The 25,996-nt window shown below is 28.6% G+C and overlaps 1 pseudogene; it reads left to right on the top strand.

Annotated features, from left to right (window-relative positions):
• Positions 1-7: 7 nt before the first annotated feature.
• On the top strand, positions 8-16,652 carry LOC113376680 (annotated as a pseudogene).
• The last annotated feature ends 9,344 nt before the right edge of the window (positions 16,653-25,996 follow it).

Genomic DNA, 25,996 nt, shown 5'->3' with positions numbered 1-25,996 from the left:
TTCGTTGATTGGCAAAGGGGGTTCGAAAATTAAAGAAATACGAGAAGTGACAGGTTGCCAGCATACAAGTCGCTTCCGAAATGTTACCAAATTCTACTGAACGCGCTGTAACACTCAGCGGAACATCCGAATCCATAACACAATGCATATATCACATATGTTGTGTTATGCTGGAGGTTGTAAAAAGGTGTGCGTCTCTTCTTTGAATTATATTATTATAAATTATTTATAAATATGGATTCAATGTGTTAAATGCTGGAAATTGGAATGTTAATTCTGGAAATTGAAATGTTAATTCTGGAAATGGAAATGTTAAATGCTGAAAATTCAATGTTAAATGTGGAAATTGAAATGAGCTATTTATTCTTTCAATGATTCATTTAAGTTAAAATTAACCATAAATTTTTGCATAGCAATATTAATTTGAGGTTTATTTCTTTGTAATATGTGACATTAACTTCTTAACTTACGGTTTACATTCGAAAATGTTGGGCCAAAGTTGTACAAGGTGACGCAGCATTCGTGACTATTTTCCCACACAAAGTACAGTGTTTATCACAAAAATAAAAATAATTTTGTATTTTACAGTTTCGCATGAATAAATATTTTGTAATACTTGCGATCACCGTACCGAGCCATGCCCGTAATGCGTAATAATTGTTTTTGGCCCGATTATAGTACGCGGGCTATGCCCGTAATTAATATATACGTTTGGCCTAGCCATCATACACGGGCTATGCTTGTCATTGTAAGTTAAGGTGTTAAAATATGTCTGATTATGAGCTTCGAGATACGTGAACAAAAATCATAGTTGACAGTGAATACATTGAATTCAGTTTTTATAGCTCGATAATATAAAATTCAAAAGATTCTAACACTACTAAGATAGCTATTAATATTTGACATTAATTGTATTTTTATTTAAATTTATAATGAATAAACATTCTTTCTTGCCGATTTAAATTAAATTGATCACATTAGTCATATTATAATATTTTTATTTGTTAATATGTGTAGAAAGTTTTTTCACATTTTGTACATACGTGTATATATATATATATATATATATATATATAATATGTTTGTTTTATTTATACATTTATCCTAAGCACAATAACAAAGAAATTGTTGTTAATAATTTGTTTCAGTCACCTCCAAAAGGAGCTACGATACCTTACAGGCCAAAGCCACAATTTGGTGGACCAGTCATATTAGCGGGTGGACAAGCTTACACAATACAGGGAAACTATGCCGTACCTGCACAAGAGGTAATATTATACGTATATGTGCCACGTACATAATTCATATTGTATTACTATTATCAAACTCAATTTCATTTCTATACGTATTCATCTATCGTAAACGTAGTTGTTATGGTGCTTGTAATTTTACTAAAGGCACCTTCTTGAGGCTTCTTTATTATTCTTTCTTAACTAATGTTACGAAATAATGCTAATTCCCCTCATTTAAAGAAATAATATATTAGGTTGTCAAATATCTCCCTTCCGCTTTTTTGCTCTTGGTTTATAATACAAAAAGGCGGAAGGGAGATATTTGACAACCTTATATTAACTGAAAGTTATCAAATTCATTTTTTAAATCAAACTCTCAATATATATGAAAGAAAGATTTAATTAAAATCACTTACTAGTTTGATAATGAGTAGATTGATGTCAGATGATTAAAAGTAAAATGAATAATATAGATAAATAATTTATTCCGAAATCTTGATTTGATTGTAAACAATTAGTTTACCAATTTATAGATAGATATTTATTTTAGTAAAACTTTATTGAATATTTCGGTTAAAAAATCTTAAATCTCGTTTGATAAACTTAAAGATTTTATAATAACCAATGAGTAGGTTATATTTGGATATGACGAATTAATAATTGCTATTTTTTCAAGTTTCAAAATCAAATATATTGCGACATATTTGTAAAATAATTTATAAAGTTAACATATTTTTCGGATTTGAGCGTACGATTATTAAAGAATGATATGATTACAGTTGGTATTTACCTCTGATTATACTTAGTCAAAATCATTACGAAAAGGTATTATTACCAAAATGTATCTTCAGATAAGTGTGGTGTTGCATAATACCCTTATTTGTCCAAGATTCTTTTGATGTCGGTCTCATACCCGTCGAGATTATTTGATTGTTTAATTGTCTGCCTGTCTGGAATAACGGAGAAATATCGTTCATTTGGCTTATGGGATATTTAAATGCATCTTATATTAAATTATTTGAATTTGAAACTACTTGTGCTTTAATAATGAACAATATTAATCAGTGGTGAATGAATGCAAATATCATGAACTAGATACAGAAGAAGACATTTAGCAATCAAATAATCACCACGTATGAGATTTTGACATGAGTTTATTAGCCGATTTAGAAAAATGTATTATGGTTACGCAGCATTGTCCGTTGCTACCATTGGTATTATCCGGAGGCGTTCCGACAGCAGATTCCATGCTGAAGAGTTCTCATCTGCAGGCTGCTTGCGTACAGCATCCGCAATTGCAAGCTTTTCCAGGCGATGTGAGTTAATAGTTTGGTGCTGCCTTTGAGAACACCCCAAAAATAAAAACAATCCAATTTAAATATACCAACTTTTGTCTCGAATCACTACCCTGCAAGTTGACATTAATATGAATGCAGATATATCAACGACAGATTATAGGCTAAATTGATACAAAATTGAAATAAAAATATTAAAAGAGCAACGTATATATTAATTATCGAAACATTGTCACTAAGCTACATTTAAGAACTTTAGAACTTTAGAATATTTATACTCACACCATTTCAGTAATATATACGTAGTAATTAGTTTAATTAGCGACAATTTATTAACAATTTGCATTTTCATCAATTTAGCTTACAAGTCGTCCATATTTATGATCCTTCGCCTCTACTTACGTCTGTGTTGTGGTTGTCTGTTTGATATTTGTTGTATATAAACGATGGAGATTTATGGTAAATATTGTCGTGTGACAAAAAGCATGCACCAATTCAATTCAAGGTATATTATTCTCATCGATGATTTCAGAACCAATAATATCCTCTGTACACTTTTGAAAATACACAAGTTACGTGAATGTCATTCTTCCTATAACACGCTATACGAAACTCGTGTTTATCGTGCAAACCGTAATTCGTGGCGCAATTAAACGCGCAAAGAATTAGCTGTCTATCGCGCGGTAAAAATCTCAGGATTTGAAGTGTTCATATAAACATAACAAAACTGTTTAAATTATTTTTATTGAATTGTAGCGTTTATATATATAGAGATATGATAAATAAATAAAACAAAAGCTTTTTTAGAAATACTAACATTCTGTGAAGAAGCTCTGACACTACTATAACCGTTGTCGTACACAGCTACGATATAAATTAGCATATTTATACAAACATAATAGTAGATAATAAATCTTATATTAAAAACTTTTGAAACATCTAGTTGCTAAAGCCATTTATAGGTAACACGTTGAACGAAACCAAGCTATAGGATTATCGCGTAGTAGGAGGGCTGTTACAATTTTATACCGCACAGTATGGAATCCGCGTTTACACAGTACACAGATTAGTTGGCTGTGTACGTCATATTTTTAATTCCGACATAAAATTTAAATAACTGAAGAAGGTAAAAGATCATGGTTTTATATAATTAACTTTCGATTTACATCGACCGACATTCCTTGAAATAGTCAGTCAAGTAAGAGCGTGGCCGACTTTAACGACAGTTAATGAAAGATTTTGGTCTAATTCTTTTGTGAGCCGATAAAGTGAAGCTTTGTCCTTGATGCATTGTCAACGAAGGTTTAGTTGGCCTTGATCTTTTGAGAAAAAATCACGTTAAACGCCATGAGTGCTAAGTTACGCGTCGCGCTACAAGGATGCGCCCTTTTGCATCCACCCAAAATGTCCTCAATAGTCGCAATCAGCTGCTGCTAATCATATGAGAAAGTTGAAGGCATTTGTACAGAATTCAATACATCTATGTAAAGTTGCTAAAAATGTCGATTATTTATTGGAACGTGATTCAAATAAAAAAGAAGAAAAAAGAACAGTGAATGTGTTTTTTCGGAATTCTGCTTTAACACTGCAACAAGGACGAGCAAATTAATGGCAAAATGTTTAAAAATATCTACAAAACTATCTGAGTCTTTCTTCGTATTCATGATCTGAAATGACGCAACACAATGGGGAGGGAAGCCTCTGACGACTGAAAAACATGTGCTTCTTTTCCGCTTGGGCACATGAAAATATTGATAGAGATTTTGAAAATGTCATTTTTACTGATGAAAGTTCTGTATGAGCACGTACTGCCCTCATCGAGCCATTAAATTAAAATACGAGCCGTCAGACTAAAATAATCCGTTGAATTAGTAAAAAGCAGGCGTCGGAGATGCCAGCCAATTGTCGACTTTGGTGGTGACTGGACACATATTGACCAAATTGCATCATTGCTTGTAACGTATACAATGCATATATAACTATCAAAGTTTCATAAAATAATTATTTTTATAAATTAACACGGCCACTCTCTTACTTGACCGACTGTAAACTAAATTATGCATCTGATTACTAATATAGCCTTTAAAAATTATATATATTCATAGTGTATCTGAATTTTTTTACATCTATGTTGGTATAGTAATATGATTGGGTAATAAATTTGAAGTTCTTTTTCTTAAATTTCTGAAAACTTTCCGCGAATTATTTTGTAATCGTTGCAGAGATATTATTCTCGTACATTTGTGGCTTAAGTTGAGCTGTATTTTTTTGTATTATGATTTGTTTTCGTATTATATTTACTATACATATATTGTTCGACTCCACCGGTTTCTAAAATGTAAGCTATTTGCTGATTCCTAATCAACTTGCATTGATTAGTAGTTTTCTTTGACAATTAGTTGATCCTTTTTAAAGTATGTTAAAAAAGGAGCTCAAATGCTTCCAAATTGATAAACAATATTCTCTGAAAGTTTTAGCTCTTAATATTAACTTTATGATAGTCCGCACTCCAAGCAAAGTTTCTTCTTCTTAAGTAAATACTTATTTTATAAAATATATCATTGTTGTATTTTTTTTGTATTTATGATCAAAATAAGCAAATACAATTTTATTATCAAAAGCTAAGTTATAAAATTCTGCAGAACAAATGGAATTTGACGCATGTTATTTCCATAAGATACTTTTGTTGAAGTGCGGACATCTTAAAGTTAATATTAAGATCTAAAACTCCGACACTTTTTTTTATCAATAGAGAAGCATTCGAGTTCCTGGGAGTAAAGAAACTCGAAAATATCCCTAGTAAAAACCATATTATATATATATATATATATATATATATATATATATATATATATATATATATATATAAGAAATGCATTAAATTTTGAATAAAAAAATAGCCTTTACTTATTCAAAACTACTTGAAACTAGAAAAGTGGCATACGGTGAGTTTGTTTAGAAGTCGCAAACCCTAGTACCTGTACCCACGTCTACAATTTAAAGGTTCCAAATTTTATAAATATTTCATACTAATATTGTCCGCTTAGTTAAAAATAGTAATTATTGTTTTTTAAACTACTATTTACACCGTAGTGTATATACATCAATATAAGTGGTGTTAAATGTAGAGCTGCTTTAAATAAAATGATGAGACCCAATTTCCACACTTAACTCTTTCATTGTACTGTAAAATCCAAATCAGCCACATAAACCATGCAAGATATATCGAACAAATATCGAAATATGTTCATTAAAATTGTACATTAAAATTATGTCAAATCCTGTTCATATGTGCACTATTCTACGATTCACTACATAACTAGATATTTTATATCCAATGCCAAACAAATTTTTAACGCAATGAAAATTCTAAATATATTTTTTTTGTATTGAAGTAATTTAGTAAGGTAAGGCAAAATACGACATTTATAAGTTAAAAAAAATCTGTCAAACTGAATTATATAATTTAATCTGCCAAAGATCTACTGCATCTTGCATTATTTTAATTTCTCTCACATCTCAACTGCTTTTCGGCAAGAATAATGTAGACTACGTTTTCTTATTCATAATCATGAATATATTATATTCTAATATTGTCTAACAAGCATAATTTAACCTAAATTCAAATTTCAATTGAATTGACATTTCTGGAGGGGGACAGTACTTATTTGTCAAACTATTTTCAAGGTCATGTTGTTTTTTTTTTTGTATATATAATGTTTATATATGTATATATAAAGCACATTCCTCCTATTCTTTTGTTACTTTTTGTAGCTCTATGGCCACTGAAGAAGAGTCAAATTGGGACTCGACACGTATTGACCATTAAATTCACTTTAAAAAACAAAATATAGTTTTCTTTATCTTTATTATTTGGACGCATATATATATATATATATATATATATATATATATATAATAAGTTTTAAGAGAATTTAGTGTATATATATATATATATATATACACTAAATTCTCTTAAAACTTTTATTAATTCTTTTTTCGTCGTTTTTATCATTGTGTTTTCTTTCATATTACTTACTAATAAAAATTAAGAGATGAAATATGTATTATTCTAAAATGAGAATGCATGTAATTTAGTACTGGCATGAGAATACTGACACCTAAATTTGACTTTAAATTTTAACAGGCAGCACCATTCCATTAACGTTTACAGATAATTAAGCATTCAAAATTTTTAATATCAACATAAATATCGAGACTACTTACTAATAGTTAAAAATATTATTTTGAACAGCCTTAATAAGTTTTGTTATAACCATAGGATCTAACTAAATTTTCAGTTGATTTTCGTTTTTGTTACCCTATAACTATTGTTTTAGTTCTTATTTCGTACATTGCTCGGTACCTTTTAGAAAACTTAACCTACTTTGTTACCCTTTTGTATTTCGCAATTTAGACTTGGTTGTTTAGGTTAGATGTTTTTAATGTTTATAGTTTAGACTGTATTTACAAGATCGTTAATTGACATTTTATATGATGTTTTAAAGAAATATTTTTTGTGGCTAGAGAGGCTAATTTTGAATTAAAAAAAAACTTATTTTGTTTCATATAATGAATTAAACATACGCTTATGTTAATTTATTTTGTTTATAAATGTTTTTGTCTTACAATTAATATCTCTTATAGATGGGAGCGATCGCAAAAAATCCATTAGCGGGTTTAGCTGCGTTGGGTCTTGGCGGTATGGCTCCAGCAAATACGGGCGGTTTAAATCCAGCAGGTTAGTCTGTTTTAATTATTACTTTTATTTTGTTTTAGATTATTTTTGTTATTGTAATCTTTTGTTTACAGTTATATCAATATTGGCAACTTTTCTATAAAAACTAAAAAATATCCGACATTATGAATTATTGTGTTTGTCATGTGCATAATTTATTTTATACCCGTTATTTCAATTTTATGTATCGCATTTATTGCATATTTCCACTTCTTCGCACAGATGGTTATTTCAAATCAAATACATAATTAAACAAAAATCTAATTTATGCTAAATAAACACAAAAATAATATATTATATATGTGTGTGTCTTATATCCAAAGACGGATCGGTTAGGATATAATTGCGCTTAACAACTTCGACCACTCCGAAACCTAATACTTAACACAAAATGCATTATATAGCGGTGTGTGTCGTTCATGTATTAAAAGATTTGTTCAATCTCAGTCATATTAATTATTTGAAGTTCGTTTATAATCAGTTCAAACATATTTGATCATATATTTATTAAAAACATATGCGTTTTAATATGCATGCATATCTCAACTTGTATGCCGAAAGTGAGACAATAAAAATATCGAATATATCAAAAATCTAAACGAAGGCCAAAGGAAAATCCGCTTCTTTCGAGTCGAATCTTTTATATAGTGGTAAATCGACACGAGTATCTGCTTGTGATTGGGGGTACGTAAGGGGTCGGACACATGAAGATTTGACTTATTTTCGGATATACATCCGACTGGGGTGTCCCGAGAGAGGAGTTATGTCTTCGGATGATGTAACCAACTCCGCAGTTAACCAACTCGAAATATATATATTTCAAAATTAAAATATGTTCGAAATGAAATTTTTAACTTCTCGTAGGGTAAGTAATACAAAAGAAATCCAAAATGAAAATTTTTATATCTTTACGTTTCAGAAGTTTCTGATTATTTTGGCATCGTCGATTCCTATATTGATAAGGAGGCGTGCTGATTAGTTTTTGGCAAAGGCAGGTGCTGTCGTTTCAAAGATACGGGGCAAAAAGTGCCAAAAACGGTTCACTTTTCGAGACAATGGATTTGATTGATTTAGGGTTTGAAAGGCAGGGTTAGCGGTAATCCAATGAAAAAAGTAACAAAAAATGCTATTTAGCGGTCAAAAATGATTACTAGACATATGCACATCAAATTATCAAATAGATATTTTAATAACAAATTTAGTTCGCAATTCTATTAGTTTCCTACCAATGTTTATCCGTTTGCATCGACGCGCGTAACGCTTCGATATTTCTTCTGTATAACAGCCACGCAGCACCATTGCTTTGAAAAATAGTTCCAAATTTTCAAAATATCAAAAATCTAACATTTTTCAAAGTATTTTTAACTTCCCGTAGGGCAAGTTATAATAATCGCAAAAAAATCGAAAATGAAAATGTTTGCATTCCTCGACGTTTCAAAGGTTTCTGAATATTTTGGCATACCTTAGAAAAAATGGATGTATGTGTGTGTGTGTGTGTGCGCGTGTGTGTGTGTATGTATGTATGTGCGGATACAAATTTTCGTCGACGATTTCGGGAACACCGATCAACCGATTTGAATAATTCAAAAAACATTCGATTTGTATTGATAAGGAGACGTGCTGATTAGATTTTGGCGAAGTCAGGTCTAGCCGTTCCGAAGATACGAGGCAAAAAGTGCCGAAATATGTATGTACGATTGCTTTGAAAAAAAGTTTAGATCTTTCAAAATATGTCTAAATAAAGACATATTAAAAATTATAAATAAAAAATTAAAAAAAATTTATTTTTCAAAAAAAAGTAATTTTTTGTCTAATTGTTTGTCAAAAATAATATAAACAAATAAATATTTTCGAAGTAATTTTTTTTCAAAAATGTTAATCGTTTTTAAAAAAATAATAATTTGTGGTACGGGAAGTTCCAGCAATTTGCCTTAAGGCACGATGCCTTAATTGCCTTAAGACAGAATTCCACTTACAGCTAGTTTTATATAAGCTGATCAATATCAGCGTTTTCTTTTTAGATTTTGTTCTTTATTTTAATTTTTAACTTCCCGTAGGGCAAGTTATAGTAATCGCAAAAAAAATCGAAAATGAAAATTTTTATATATCTTTACGTTTCAAAGGTTTCTGAACATTTTGGCATACCTTAGAAAAAATGGATGTATGTGTGTGTGTGTATGTGTGTACGTGTGTGTGTATGTATGTACGTGTGTGTATGTATGTGCGGATACAAATTTTCGTCGACGATTTCGGGAACACGGATTAACCGATTTGAATAATTCAAAAAACATTCGATTCGTATTGATAAGGAGACGTTCTGATTAGTTTTTGGCGAAGGCAGGTCTAGCCGTTCCAAAGATACGGGCCAAAAAGTGCCGAAAACGGTAACTCAGTTTTTAAGAGAACGGAGCGTCCGATTTAAATAATTCAAAAAACATTTTACTTGTATTGACAAGATGAAGAATCGATAAAATTTTCATAAAGGTAGGTCTAGCGGTTTCGGAGATATAGAGAAAAAAGTAAAAAAATTAGCCATTTGGCGGTCAAAAATCATCATTAGACATATGCACATCAAATTATCAGATCTCTTATAGAGATTTTAACAATAAGTATACATTTTAATAATATAACAAAAATTATAATATAAGATTTACAGTCAACATGCGTCTGACAGGTGATGCAGTCTGCGCATGCGTCTGTCAGTGATTGCACATCAAACTTAGCCTATAATTCAATTTGACAGATTATTATTTTTTAACTTTTAAATGCAGTCGTGTTTTGCCTTACTTTACTAAATCATAATACAAAAATAATTTACTTATTCAAAAAATTATTTAAAAGTTTCATTATGTCAAAAATTCATATGTTTGGCATTGGATACGAAATATTTACTCAAGTCAATGGAGCGTTTTGGGTCTGAATATTTTTAATGTGCTCCAATTTGCATGAAATTTTGGAATTAGGTTCATCTTACTATCAAGTTTAAAAGTGAAAATAATTTAGACTCCTTTGCCACTTCCCGGGGGATGACATCCCTTTTCAGTGGTGCAATTGTATCTCTTTCAAAATAACGTCGGATATCGATAAACGAACTAATTAGAAGAGAAAAATGTTTAATAATGTTTTTCAAAAAAGCAATTACTTTTCAAGTTACTGGCCACTGAAAATTTGTTTTTTTGCGTTTTTCATCGAATCATATGGTTAGACTCTATTAAATAGTACAGCTCGAAACATGCTCTAGGACGAAAAATGAAATAGTTAACGGATGCGCCGGATATTAAAGGTGCGAAAAAAAATGAAGTGGATATTCATATATGTAATATTCCAATGCTTTAGGTAACCAATAAAATTTAGTTTATTAATATATAGGTTTGTATTTTGGTCGTATTTTAACACTTAATATTTTTAGCTCTTGCCGCGCTGGCCGGATCTCAGTTGCGCACCAGCAATAATAGCCGCAATCAGCAAGCCGCTGCTGCTCAGCAATCACACGAAATGACAGTTCCAAATGAACTGATCGGTTGCATCATTGGAAAGGGTGGTACGAAAATCGCTGAAATACGACAAATCTCGGGCGCTATGATTCGCATTTCGAATTGCGAAGAACGAGATGGTGGAAATACTGACAGAACCATAACGATATCCGGAAATCCAGACGCCGTTTCTCTTGCACAGTATCTGATTAATATGAGGTTAGTGGAAATTGTGGTTTATTGTAATTATAACCATTTGCCGTTCAGTTCAAATATTGTAAATTTCTACTTATATGTTTATTAAGAGCTCGGCTAAAATGTATAATCGCTGAATGTAAGCCTTTCGTAATCAATAAAAGTAATGTCACAAATAAACTTCTTGCGCGTCATTTTGCGCCTAACATTTTTTCATACATAAATCCTCATTTTAAGTAATAAAACAAGCGATATAAAATAAAACTTAAATTTTCACATGAATCGGTATAATTTCATGTAGATCTTCTAACAAGTTACTCTCACTGTTAGTGTATTGTCACACATGAATATATTTATTAAGTAAATTTTTAATCATTAAATATAAATAATTTTAAAATCTCGCATTAAGTAAAATAAAATATAACGATGAGATATTCATTGGATTTTATTAGAAGATTTGTTCTAGTTGCTTGACGTTTTTCATCATGAACAAAATTTCTCATGAGCTTTGCTTTGAGCTTTTTTTATTGAAAATTACTTGACTTTCAATGCGATCACTCATTGTGTTTTCATGTAAGCTCTATTATGAATCATGTTTGTTTTAAGTTTTTATATTTTGACCATTTATTATGTACGACATACGACACTCATATAAGTATGAAAATGATTTCAAATTTGCAAGGTATTCTGAAAATATATAAGTGGGTCGAATTAATGGCTCAAATTTATATTATGCTGTGATTAAAGATTTTAGGAATGTGAAACAACTTTTAGATTTTGTCAGCTGGCAATTTATTCAGTAGATAGGTCGGAAAACATTTTTATGCACGTTTTATATGTATGGATTTTTATAATTTCTTTTCCTAATTTTTGTCGATTTGTTCTCCTACAACGTATTGCCTCAGATTTTTTAAATTACAACGAAAATCCTGACCTTTGCATGTTGTATGTTACTTAGGTACTCCCATGTATCCTTGTTTTTGTTCAAGCCTAATCAAAGCAGCCAAATTTAGAAGAAATCCTTGTATCTGAAACCATAAATTATCCTAATGGTAACATAATAAACGGTTTTTTGCCTTTTATTTCTTCAAAATGTTCACACAAAACTGAATTAGGTCTGTAAGTTGATTCGAATGGAGGATAGTAATTAATGAGTAATAAAGTGGTTATAACGCATAAGTATTATCATTTCAGCCTGCTTATATGTGTAATATAGCAAGTTAATCTCGATGAGGACTAGCGTTTCTAACTTTTGTACGACGATCGGCCGAGCCGTTTCTTTGTAAATCGCAGAAAAGTGAAAAAATTTTCGTCCACGTTTTAGCCCGCAATTCTGAATCGATTTTGAAAATTCAAAAACTGTTCGAAACATATTGGTTGGAAATCGACCTGATTAGTTTTTGGTGAAGATCGGCCGGGCCGTTTTCTTGTAATATAGTGTTAAAAAAATTTTTTTCGACGATTTTCATAATTTTTTTTTTGACGGTAGGTACCATAGTCTTATAGATCATAAAGTATTACGGTCCTATGACAAGTAGTTTAATTTTAAAAAATCGTCAAAGTTTGCAGAAATTAGCGTCGTTTTTTTGACGTTTGTCAAAATTAGAACTTTCATCGACGTTTGCTCAAAAACGCTTGAAACGATTGCATAAATTTAAAAGCCAATCGATGTATTTTAATGTGGATTATCTTTTCTCAGTTTTGTGCAGCGATCGGCCGGGCCGTTTCTTTGTAATTTGAAAAGAAGTGTTAAACTTTTCGTCCACATTTAAGCTCATACTACTGAATCGATTTTAAAAAATCAAAAACTGTTCGAAAGATATTATTTGGGAATGATACTGATTGGTTTTAGGTGAAAATCTACCAAGCAGTTTTCTTGTAATTAACTATTGAAAGAAAAATGAAGCCGATTTTTATGGAACTTTTTTTTGGCGATATATATCATGGTCTCATAGAACTTACTGAAATATCATGGCCTTACGACAAGTATTTTAATTTTAAAAATTCATCAAAATTTGAGAAAGTGAGTAGTTTTTTGACGTTTGTTAAAATTAAAATTAGATGATCTACTTGGTATAGCGATGCAGTGCTTAGTCTTAATGAACATACTAAAACATTAACGTCCTACGGAAACTGGTTCAAATATAAAAATTGTTGATTTTTGTATTGTTGATTTGCTTTTAGAAAATAATCCGAGTTAACGTGTTCGTTCATTTTTAATTATGGGTAATAAATCCACTCGGAATGCTTTTAATCACTCATAAATTAATTTATTTTTTATTGATTAAGTAGATTATTTACACATATCGGGAAGTTCATGTGACTTGCCTCAAGGCTAAATACCAAACCAACTAGTTTGCTACTCTAATTGGCCGAGATATCTTTGAAAATGTTTTCTTTTTTCAATCTCACATTTTAATCGTAACCGTAAAACATATCGGAATAAATTGACTTGATTGCATTTTTTACATTGGTGTAAATAACATTATTCATAACAAATAATGTTGAATAATTATTTGTTCGTGCTTAAAATTGAAATAATTTTTTGTTGTGTGGTCTGAAATTGTATCCAAGTCGGCCGTCATATCATACCGTTACATATTTTACAGTTCACTGTTAAGTAGTGCGATTGTTTAATTTCAATTAGCATTATTTAAAATTCTAAAAGTCTATAGTCTTTTATTTTACAACTCGAATTATATTATAATTAACCCTCATGTAGGCCTCTAAACAGCAAGGCGCTCGCGTTTCGATCACCTCACAAGAAAGTCTTCTTTTTTTGGACTTTGATAAAACTTCGCATAATGATACAGCAAAATTGTCACTTGGGTAAAAATAGTGGAAACGGACTCATAAAATATTCGAGTATTATAGAAAGTTTAATCATAAAAAATAATGAAAGATTAGAAAAATTCATATTACCTATAAAATGGCGTACACATCATTTAAAAAATGCCAGGGTGGGGTAGATACCCTGTGTGCAAAGCGCCCAATAAACTTCAAGGTTAAATGGTTTTTGCGTTGCCATATTCTTAATTTTGATCACTTGCAATATTGCAATACCGGTATACCACCTGAATTTTCGGCGGTATTAATACCTCAAAAATAGTGGTATATTCGATATTTTTACATAAGCTCTAGTTGATACCTGTTACACTCGAGTTCAAATTTCTTTGAACAAATTTATCTGTAAATTCCATATTCGCATAAACAGATATATCTTTAAGTGATTCTATAGTTAAACAAATGTCAAAATATTATCTCAACTCGTCGTTAAACTTTCCAAAGGGCTTCTTATCGTATTACAATAAATAAAATTGGACCGATAGATAATGATGTTTATTTCATCTTATGTAAAAATGTAATAGTTTTTTGTAACATCTGCGCCAAAATACTTCATTTTGTAAATACTTACAATCAACAAAATAAAGATTACCATTGCGTAATCTTATGTTTTTTTCTAACTTTATACATATTAATCATAATAATTACTAAATATTTTTGCTTTTATTACAATTTTAAAATATTATTTTACGTAAAACGTATTACAGTTTGAAAATAATATAGGACCATTATATCGTTTTAAATAAAAATACTCTACAATTATAGTATGTTATTATGTATCTTGAAAGTAATGGATCTTGGATTAGTATAGAAGAATGACTGTCTTCCAAGTATTGGAAGTTACGCTGATTTTAACACATTGCATACAGACAATACAATTTATTATAATAATGTAATATGATCTTTAATAAGGTGACCATATTTTTTGAAGTCAAAACCGGGACGGTAATTTTTAGTTGTGCTAAATCGGGAAGGAAGGAGGGAGTAGTATGGCAAATAACTTAAATATGATTTTAAAATAACAAATACTATTAAAATAAGTACATTTTAAATAAATCTTATTTTAATCAAATGCTGACTTTTAGTAAGAATTTTATTATTCGGTTATATGTTACATTATATTTTTTTTATTTTGGGGTTTATGTTGTTTTGCTTTTAAACTTTGTATAAAATGCTGATCAATTTTCTTGATAATTATCTTGAATAAATTGGCACTTATGCCAGGCGGTCAAATAGTTCGTTTTCACTATTTGCATTAATTTTTGTAAAATTGAAAATAAAAGTTTGAAATAATTAATATTATAAACTATTTTGACCGGTATCTTACCGGTATTACCGGTTTTAAAAGAGAGAATACTAAAATACAGGTATTGAAATTTTTAACGGTATAGCCCTCCCTAACTCTTCAGGGAAACTCGAATGCAGTATGCTCAATTTTTTACTATTTTCTACTGTATTACTACACGTCCTAATTACTTTATTTTGTTAGTAATCAAACTATTTTATATAGTTATATATATATATATATATATATATATATATATATCAATTATTAGTCAAAATTGAATAGTATTTAAAAAAAACTTTGCGGCGTAATGTAACAAATATTTGAGTTTTCTCATTCCATCGAGTTTATTTACAGATTAGTTCGCTTTGTGTGACAGTGTTTTTTTTATTTTTACTTATGTTCCGTATCTCTCTGAATCCATCCCAACTATATTTTATTTAGCGTGGAGCTTCAGAAGGCAAATTTGGAATCACAAAACAACGCACCGAACGGTGCAGGTCCATCATCATCATCATCCCAAGCCGGACAAACTCCTAACACAACCAACAACACCTGTACCACAACAAATCCACTAGCGTCCGCCATCCCGCTGGCCCAACTCCTGGCCAAGCCCGGTGCTCTCAACGCCCTCTCCAGTTTAACCGCTCTTGGCGGTCTCACAGATTTGCTGGGTGGCGGCGCTCTTGGCGCCGGCCACGCCGTGCACGCTCACACTAATGCACCGATACAGACCACTGGCGTGCATCGACACAAGTCTTATCAGCCGCGACTCAGGTCACCCAACGGCGGCGGACAGGAATCCAAGATTAAGAACGAACGCAATAAGTTTAATCCTTATTAGAGTGCTCAACAATGATTATTTTGATACGCGCTTAAACATGATAATAAGAGGCTTTTGTTCTCGCCACACTAATTATGCTTTACTTGTTTTATGAATTTAATTCTTTATGTGAGACAAATCGCTTTCGGTGAATTTTCGTTACTTCTTAGATTAGAAATACGTAGTGAGTTCTGACATATCACTATTATTCTATTTTGTGAGTTCAATATGTTTCGAAATATGATATGAAACCAAACGCATAAAATATCTTGATCGATTTATTTTGATTCGTTATGTATACGCGCAGACCAAATAATAAACTACCACATTCAAAAATTTTATCATATAACGACTAGTATAAAAAGTTTGCGGGAACAAAAAAGCCTCTTTGGGTCATTTGCTCATCAGCATACACAAAATTTGAATGGAATTACACATATTGTTCAAACCATCTAATGAATGATTCGTGGATTGGGATTGATTTCGTTTAGCGTTAGGGAACCGGCTTCTTAATTCGTAATTTAAATTATTGTATACGCTTAAAACATTTGTTAATGGTTAACAATTTGATAAAAGTAAGGTACTACCAGGGCACTTTCAAACGAATAGATTGTAATTGAAGGGACAAACAATTAATTCAATTTTATTATATATGTTTTTGATTTTTTCAGTTATTGTGATAAGTTTGTTTAAAACTTAATATATAAGTTGAAGTAAATCTCACAAATGATTTCTTTGATCTACGATTTATTTACAAACTTCATTATGCAACGAATTGAACATTGTGCACATTGTTTAAGTTTGAGACTAAAAAATCGATTCAAATTTTCTATGAATTTTTATTTATTTATTATTTACTTATTAAAGTAGGGAATTAATTATTATTGACAATGTTAATTCAATTTTATAAATTTGATCAATTATGAAAAATATGCCAGATTATTAATTGTTTATTTATATTGAAGTGTAAGATTGAAATACATTCACTAAATCAAAACTTCAGTTTTGAAAATTCATGTTAAGTTTATCACTTAAACTTACAAGTAGTTTATTACTGAATATACAAGCTCTTTATACTTAGTGACGGACTTTGATTTTAAAATATAATTACTGTAATATAATAGATTAACTTCACCCAACATCAGACTTATGAGGAGGAAATATTTGTTGTACTAATTAGATGAAGTATCAATTTTAGCCATTCGAATAAGTTCATTTACAATATTAGGTTTTTCAAGAGAACTGCGTTTTTATAACTAGACTTCTATAGCATATAATATATTTAGAATTTTAAATGCTATTTGATTTTATAAGGTTTTAAGTTGAAACTTTTTAACAATATAATCAAAAAGTTGATTGTCTATGCTACAACTAGTGTAAAAATTAGAGGAAATGTTAAGTAAAATTAATAAATTTGTAAGCCAAGGATATTATATGCACTCTTTGCGTTTATATATATATATATATATATATATATATATATATATATATATGTGTGTGTGTGTGTGTGTGCATGTATATGTGTGTGTGTTTTCATATATGGATATATGTGTGTGTACCAATACCAAATATATAATAACAATTTTTTCAGATATCCATTTAATTATTGAATAAAAACTAAATTGTGTAGCTAATAAATACACATGCTAATACTAAATATGCTAATGTAATCAAACACAATATAAACAATTATAGAGTTGTGTTTAACTGAAATTTAACATCGAAAGGCATCAATATTAAGATATCAATAACACCAACAATGAACACATCAAGTTCAATTAAATTTGTAAATTACCTAACTTTGTTATTGCTTAATAATTGGTTTGATGTATGAAAAATTTATATTTGAGTATGTGTGCGTGCGTGCGTGCGTGCGTGCGTGCGTGCGTGATAGTGTAATATATATGTATATGTTAGTATATATAATATATATATATATATATATATATATATATATATATGTATATGTTTATGCAGATGTATATCTGGGGATATACATGTACACATAAATACATATACAAATATTTTAGCGTTTTATCATTTGCTGAATAATTAAAGTGAACTTTATTATTTACACGTAGTATACGTAATATTCTTATTTGCGGCCACAGATATTTAGTAATAAATTGTGATATCTGATTCTAATATAAATACTTCAAATTTATTACATTTAAGAATATTTTCGGAATATAAAATTTGTTAATTAAATTTGAGGATAGAAAAGAGACGTATTTTTCATTTCAAATTGTTAAGTGGTTGATGTTGGCAGGTAATTCTCTCTGAGCATAATTTCTATTTTGATTAACAATGTGTATTCTAATATCCGGGACCAAAAATCTGAAGTCAACATAGTAATTTGAAACAGTATGAAATTTTGAACTAACAGAGATTTACCTGTGCATATGTTATGAAATGATTTAAATGGTTTATTTTTTGTAGATATAGGTTAAATGAATTATATAAATTAAAATGTAGTAAGTCTTAGGTGTACTGATTCAGTAGATGTATTACGTTCAAGATTCCGAATAAAACTTTATTTACTCGATATTATTTTCTATATAAGATTTTGTTTTAAATTAAAAGGAGGTCTGTTTTAACTATTAGAAAGAACTTTGTTTTGGTTTGCGGGTAGTTTGCTTGCTTTTGCTACAATTGACTGGTGAGCTCTGTAACTTCTGTGAGCTGAATAAACTAATATTTATTTTGTAGATTTTTAAATGAAATCAATTGCACTATATTTAATTATTTAGAATATGTTACACAAGTTTTAAATTATTCATTACATTATTGTAATGAAATTTTGGTTCAATTCTGAATATATAGTAACTTGTAAATATTGATATTGTATATATTGTATTGTCTTTCTATTTATGGCTGTAAGACCACTTTTATGCTACTTCTTAAATTTAAATCGTGCACATTCAATAATACTAATTTATGTACGGAGGTTTATCATATTTTGACTTTATGTAACAAACTGAAAGCTGTTGTTGTAATTCACTATAAAATTAGTTATAAACACAAATTAATTATTTAAACAAATGATTTTTAAGTGCCTTCAGTTTAGGAACTTCTATTATAACTAGTGTCATATTGCATAAAAATTTGTTTGGCCAGAATTGAGCAAATAATTCAATTTCAGGTGTGTGATTTGTGATAAAATATTTAGATAGTTAAGTTTAACAGGATTCAGTTTAAGATACTTTATACCATTGAAGGCAACGCACAGTGCAATGAAAATGTAGCATCTGTTATGTGTGGAGTTTACAATATCAGGAAACTATACCTCTTCCTCTATTGGTTGTATCTTATTATCCATTCTGCACTCCAGTTCAGCCATAAATGACTACTCCTAAAAATAAACCCATAGTCATGGACATAATCCGGTAAGATATCCATAATTCAACCCTCTTCAACATTTTTCTTGTTTAATATTATTCCTTATGCACAGTTTTCCCAAATTTTCCTTACTTTTAAATTTAATTAACTTCCTAATACGTTCCGGAAATTGTTTTTTAATTTCTGTTGTTACAATTCTTATCAGAAACTTGTCGAGTTTATATGTGTGTGTTTATCGTTCTTTATTTATCTTGTGATTATATATATATATATATATATATATATATATATATATATATATATATATATATAATTCATTAATACTGCACAGGAATATTGAAAAATTATAATCAAAATCAAAAGACATTTTGCACAGCCGGTGATAACCTTTACGATTTTTTTTGTCCTGTCTGTATTTTTTATATCATAACAGCACTGTTGGTGGTAAATTACACTGATAGTATTGATAATATGTTGAAATGATCATATAATTGTTTGGTGTTTATTTCAGAATGTATAAACATACTATTTTGACATGTATGCATTAATTACAAATAATATATATTATTGGCCACATACTTAATATGTAATATCAAACTGTAATTTTCAATAGTTATATTTGTCTAATTATATTCCAGAATATCAATGGAAACTGCTGGCGGTCTTCCTATGCCTGGATTCCATTACATTTCACCAAGTCATATTGTAAAGGCTCCTATACATTGAGTCGCACCATATTATTTATCTTATTTTTGAAAATAAATCTGTGGCTAGGAACGCGGATAATGAAGGTGGAATGCGCAAAAGAGGGAGTATTTTATATAGTCTTATATTTTAAAATTGTAGAAAGTGTAGACATTACACAATTTAATTTATTTCTGAATTCCACTTCTTGAGAATTCATGGTTTTATGAGAGCGGCAAGTTGTTATTTGCTATTGTTTTATATTCTATATATGTATATACATATATATATATATATATATAAACATATATATATATATATATATATATATATATATATATATATTTGAATAGTCTTGAATTTGATGTTGATATAATATATTTTATTTGACTTTAAAAGTAGGGCGTTACATGACAGCGACCAACTTCAAAATTTATCTATTTATTTATTTTAACTATAATACCATTGCATCGCCAATTAAGCGAGTCAGAAATTCATTATAAATGCAGCTATATACTTATACTGTTTGTATAAGATCCATGTGATCGACAGCTCACATCGAAAGAATTTATTAAATATGTAGTGTGACGTATGTGGAGATGACCCTTAATTCATATATTTTTTATGATGTACATTATATTTTTTAGTATAAATTATCAATATGTTTAATATATGTGCCAAATTTTTAAATTAGCCATTTGAGAAATGGCTGCGTACTGTTTGTATAAGGTATAGAATAGGCAAACCAATAACATTGATAAAATATAACATGTATTGCATTAAAAAGCTTGTAAAGTGTATATGACAATCTGAAGAGTCAAAATAATAATAACATTGAATTTGTCTTGTAATATGTTGATATTTTGAAAATGGAATTGGCTCATATCATGTACTTATGACATATCATATTATAAGTTTCTAACAATAATCCAGTTTCACTAATCAATATTCCTGGAACTATGCTTATGAAAAATGAATTAAATAAAACATGAATTGCTACATTTATTCAAAATTTTTGAAGCATTAACATTAGTATACAGCATAGAATGCTACAATTAGCCAGATAGTCAGAAATCATTTCAAAAATTCTCCGTTCATGGCTTTGTTAACAACAATTATTTTAAACGGATGCCAGTTAGATTGTTTTAGAATAAAACTTTTGAGAGAAATATAATATAATAATAGTACATTATATTATTTGGACTGAAATACTTTAAGAATTCATTCAAAACTATATACCATACTTAAAAAAAGTCCATTTGGTCTTAATTTTAATTGCAATGAAATATTTAATAGTATTTGTGTCGTACTGCTTGATCAAATTACATTAATTTCTATCAATCTTAGCCATTCCTTATATTATAAAACAAAAATTACTAATGCAAGATTCGAAAATAGCTTCCATGATGGCAGCTTTCCAGATATCGCGCTCACCTTTCATGTCAAATCTTTCAAAGTGATACTTGAATAAACTGCATAATTATTAATTATTCTTTTTTTCAAATGTAATGCTGATCAATGAAATCTGTAATATACATTTTTTTAATTATTAATTATATTATGTTATTATTCAGTGCTTTTTTCAGTTGTCAATGAGTTTGGATAGTCTATTGTTCTCTTAGATGTTAATTTATCTATAAATATACAATAGGTTTTTTTCATAACAAAATAGAATTATGCGAAAGCAATGTAAGCATTAATAATGGTAACCAGAAGCAGAACAATTAATGAACAACAAGTAATTTTTGCTTCTACGGTCCGATATTCATCAGTTTAATACAGCTATACTTTTTTATAATCATATTTCAATGGCTTATCTATTATGTTATGTATTTCTGAAAACAAGTTGAATTAGAAATACAACAATGATATACAACGCAGATCAAAGCATTGCTTTTTTATTTAAATATGTATGCACAACAGAATTAGATGTGCAGATACTTCGTTCTCATTTATTTCATTATCTGCTAAATTGATCTATTTACATGTAAATGGGTTTTGTTGAATGATGAAACACATATTAATGTATGACAATATTAAATTGTTGACCAAATAGAATATATTAGAAATCAGTGTTAAAAGACAATATTATATGTAAAGATACAGTTTAGGCCAGTTGTATCCTTATTGTATTAGAACTGTTTATTTATATGTTGGAATATTATTATTGCACTAGGGATAAATTCATTTGGGATTGACATAGTGATAACTGTAATGCAGGAATTGTTCTTGTACTAGTTCTAGTTTTAGTATATTATACTAGAATCATGCTATATAAATTTTCTTTAAATGTAACATTTGAATTGTTAAAACATCAATGTCAATAATGTTAAAATAGAACGATATATTGATAATGCATTATCACTGTGTTTTACAAGCACCAAATTAAATAAAAAGTAAATATATTTTGAGATTTTTAAGAAATATTTATAAATGTTAGGATTAATATATATAGCATTAGCATCTACACTTTTATGGTATTGTAAAACATAAATTAAATGTCATAGTATTCAAACATTATCAAAACTTATAGCCGCATTGTTCATAATAATTATTAATGCATATATATTTAGTATATTTGAATTTTACTTGGAAGATACAGTGACGAATTTTTCATCAGTTTAAAGTGAAAATCTGAGGCCAACAAAGCCTTATTTGCAACTAAAATCTAGTAATACCAAAAGTAAAAATACCAAATTGTTTAGAATTCCTAATACATTACTTTAAATTGCTGGTTATTGACATGCCTGTATATTAATTTATAATTCGTCACTGGACAAGCATCAATCAATGAATACTCAATGTTGACTTGCAGATTATATATTTCTTAATCTATTTTCTTTTGTTACATGGACTAAATATATAATAAAGTTTCAATTTATTAATTAAAAGATAGTTTGCAAGAAATTGCTTGTTTGCTTTCTAAATTATGAGCAAGAGCAATTATTGAGTCATCATTGGTTCAATGAACCAGGTTTCGCTTTGAATATTTATAGGATAGTACAAAGATATAGAATTCAAGATTAACTTATTTCAAAATGTCATTCTTGTTGTTATCAAATGCATCATATTTCCAAAATTTCAAGTTTGAAATAAGTATCTTGGATAGATTATAAAAATTACATCGGATTTTTAATATTAGCTGTAGTTATTCAACTTAAGTTTTAGTGTTGAATAAATTACTTAAATCTGCTCTAACTGCGTAAAAATAAATTTTTAGGAAGAGCAAGATTATAATACAGTTAGAATTTTTTAGAATGGCTATTTGTTATAGAATAAGTATGCACTGATTACAAATAAGTTTGAGGACATGCAGATCTCACAAATTGGATTTACAATTAGGACCAATTGATAAGTACGCGCTTACATAATCAAATATGAACATATTTTTATCCATTTTTATAATCTAAATTATATATTGGTTATACTTTAACTTTGTAGATTTTTTTCTATATAAGCCTATTTCAATGTACGTGGTTAAACTAGTGCAAAGAAAATTTAAGCTCTCAAATAGATCTTGGAAAGAATTTAGATACAATTAAATTTTTTTTGCTGTTATATTATTAACCCAATTCTGGCCTTTCCAAATATTGCGTGTGCTGACACATTTATTTAATTGTTTTTAGCTCTAAATATTTGGGTTTTTAAAAAAAATTTATATTATTTATTGAAAACTATCTGTGATTTTGCCAAAATATGTATAAGTTAATTAGTCTTTATTAATGTGCCAAAAACAATTTTTTATTCTATTATTCAAAAAAAAGGTTTATTTCTGTACAATAAAAATATTGAAAAAGAAATATCAGTATCATAAATATGATGAATTAAATATATAGAATAATGAGTTAAGATTAATATCTGAGAGTAAATATCAAAGCAGCCTTTATGTAAACAGGGTCTTGACTGTGCACGACACAGTCATAAAACATAAGTAACAGAATATTTTCAAAGTGAAAATAAATTGTATCTCATTGTTAATATATTCCATTTAATTAGGTCTTCCTGTTAACATGTACAGGCTTTAATACGACCACATATATAAAAATGAAATAAACTATAGTTATTGATAAAGTGTGCCAAATCACTAAAACTAACAGTAACATTCTAAAATGTAGAAACAAATGTTTTGCATCTTACTTGATTTTATAATTACACTTGTAAAATCATGTTTTATTTTTTGGAGGTTGTTTATTATTTTCAGTCATGTTTATCTAAACAATGTACTGTAAATTGAAAGTATACAAAAAGCAGTAATGCCCCTTAAAAAATCAGATATCATCAATAGCTGCAGTTTTTCCAGACAATGCACTTTTAATAAGTTGCACATAGTATTTAACCAAGTAAATTCTCTGCCGTAGACGTTATACCACCATGTAAGTTTTTTTTACGTTTTGGAGAAAAATATTTATTAATAAATTTTCAACATGCAAGAACATCATAAATGTTTCTTGAAATTGAGAAATAAAAGTTGTTTAATAGTTGCATTCAATTTTGCTTGTTTCTGTATTTAGTATTAATATTGTAATAAACATTAATAACTGTGCAATGAATTTTGTGGACTGTTGCAGCAAACGGGTTCTTATGATATACTCATAAATTAAAAATCATTTAAGAAATATAAGGAATTGATATTACTGTGCAATAGAAATGTCTTCATATATTTAGGTTAGAATATGTTAGAATATGTGACCAGTTTTACTAATTACACCACAAACACACACACACTATATGTACGTATGTATGCATATATGTATATATGTATATATATATATATATATATATATATATATATATATATATATATATATATATATAGTAATAAAAATAAAAAAATAGAATAATTTAATTTATTAGAAAATTAATATAAATTACATAAGTATGTATGTAAAACATAATTCGAACAGCATTACTAGTTAATATTTGATTTAAAATGTAATAATTTTGTTATTATCGTTAATATAATGTGTGCAAAATTTTTGTTTTTATTTTTTGCTAAAATCAAATGCTGCATTTAACATGAGGCTGCCATATGATGTAGTGTAAAAAATTACTGTTAATTTATCTAAAATAGTTGTTCATTTTTATTTTTCATATACGTTTGGATGATGTATGTGGTGACTCTTCTATTTCGATGGCGACCATCGAAAGTTGGTTGAATTAGTTTGTTCGTGGTCACACGTCGTTTATAATGAGCCACGCCTAGGCGGCCCAAAAACGGAGGCCGCGCACTAAATTATTGAAAAAATCCATGATCTCGTAATGGCAGATCATCGATAGAAGGTTCACAAGATAGTTTAGACTGTAGGCATCGCCTCGTGTCTCATCCATCCATCTTACTCTCCAGGTTTAAACTCCTGTGATTATTTTTTGTTTACAAACCAGAAAAAGTCACCCCCGGAAATTTGTGTCGAATGAACAGGTCACCACTGCTATCTTACAGCCCTCGACAAAACGTATTTTTGAACCGATTGAAAAAATTAGAGCGTCGCTTGGCTAAATGTATCAAAAATTTTGTTTTCCTATTGGTAAGCTTTAATCAACCTTTATATTGATCTTACCAATGACACACTGGTTTATTTTTGTTTATTAATTTCTTTATTACGATTTTTTTGTATTTTGAGGATATCGTCCGTTTTTTTCAGAAAATTTTTTTTTTAACATTTTTTATTTTCATTTTTTTTGTCCATAAATTTTGTTTTTCAAACTTTTCGGCCAATTTTTTTTTCAAACTCTTTCAAAACAAAACTTCCAAATATTTTTATTGCATTTTTTTTTTCAAAAAAAGTTTTTTCAAGAATTTTATTTCCAAAATTTTTTTTCCAAATCCTTGTTTTTTTTCCATATCTTTAAAAAAAATTTTTCTAAAACTTTTTTTGCTAAAAATACTTCTTAAAAAATGTATTTTCTATAGTTTTATTTCAAAACTTTTTTTCCAAAGTTCGTGGACTATCATTTGGATTTTTTTTCCAAAAATTTTATTTCCAAATTTTTATTCCAATTTTTTTTTCGAATATTTTGTTTTCAATTTTTTTAAAAACCTTTTTTTCTAAAATTTTCTTTACGAAAATATATTTTTTTTTCAAAGTTT

Source organism: Ctenocephalides felis, unplaced genomic scaffold, assembly GCF_003426905.1.
Source record: "Ctenocephalides felis isolate EL2017-DRISC unplaced genomic scaffold, ASM342690v1 CF-g0.4_SCAFFOLD_01886, whole genome shotgun sequence".
In the NCBI taxonomy this organism is placed as follows: Eukaryota; Metazoa; Arthropoda; class Insecta; order Siphonaptera; family Pulicidae; genus Ctenocephalides; species Ctenocephalides felis.
This window is presented reverse-complemented; position numbering and strand designations above follow the sequence as displayed.